The sequence below is a fragment of the Chaetura pelagica genome, unplaced genomic scaffold, assembly GCF_000747805.2.
Source record: "Chaetura pelagica isolate M959 unplaced genomic scaffold, ChaPel_1.0 scaffold420, whole genome shotgun sequence".
Taxonomy (NCBI): domain Eukaryota; kingdom Metazoa; phylum Chordata; class Aves; order Apodiformes; family Apodidae; genus Chaetura; species Chaetura pelagica.
The window spans coordinates 922,676-923,160 of NW_009951919.1; positions in this window are offsets into that span (position 1 = coordinate 922,676).

Below are 485 nucleotides of genomic sequence, written 5' to 3' on the forward strand. Positions count from 1 at the left end.
CCCTCGGGGGCCCGGCCCGGACGGTGTGCCCGCTCCCGCTCCCCTCACGGGGCCCGAGAGAGACCCCGCCCCGGCGCCCGCCCTTGTGCCGTGCGTCTGACGTCACGACGCGCAGAAGCCGCGAGAGGCAGAGCGGGGAGGGGGAAGCGGTTTCTCCTCGCTCGGGCGCGGGCGCCATTTTGTTTGTGCGCGCAGGGCGGAGACGGGTCTCGCTCGCCTCTTTTTTCCAGCTGTAAGTGGTGTAGGCGGCCTTTTTCCTCGGGCTCTTTTCTTTTTTAGTTTTTCCTCTCTCCCGTACGTTTTCTAGGGGGCCGAAGCAGCGGGGCGCGGAAGTGCTGGGATGGGGGGGCTGCTCGCCTTGCCTCCGCGGCTGGGAGGTGTCTGGGAGCTCATCTGGGCTTTGGGATGGAGGTTCTTGTGCTGTGGAGGAAAGCTGGGGGGGGGGGTTGACAAGGGCAGGGGGGGATAGGACAAAGGGGGAATGG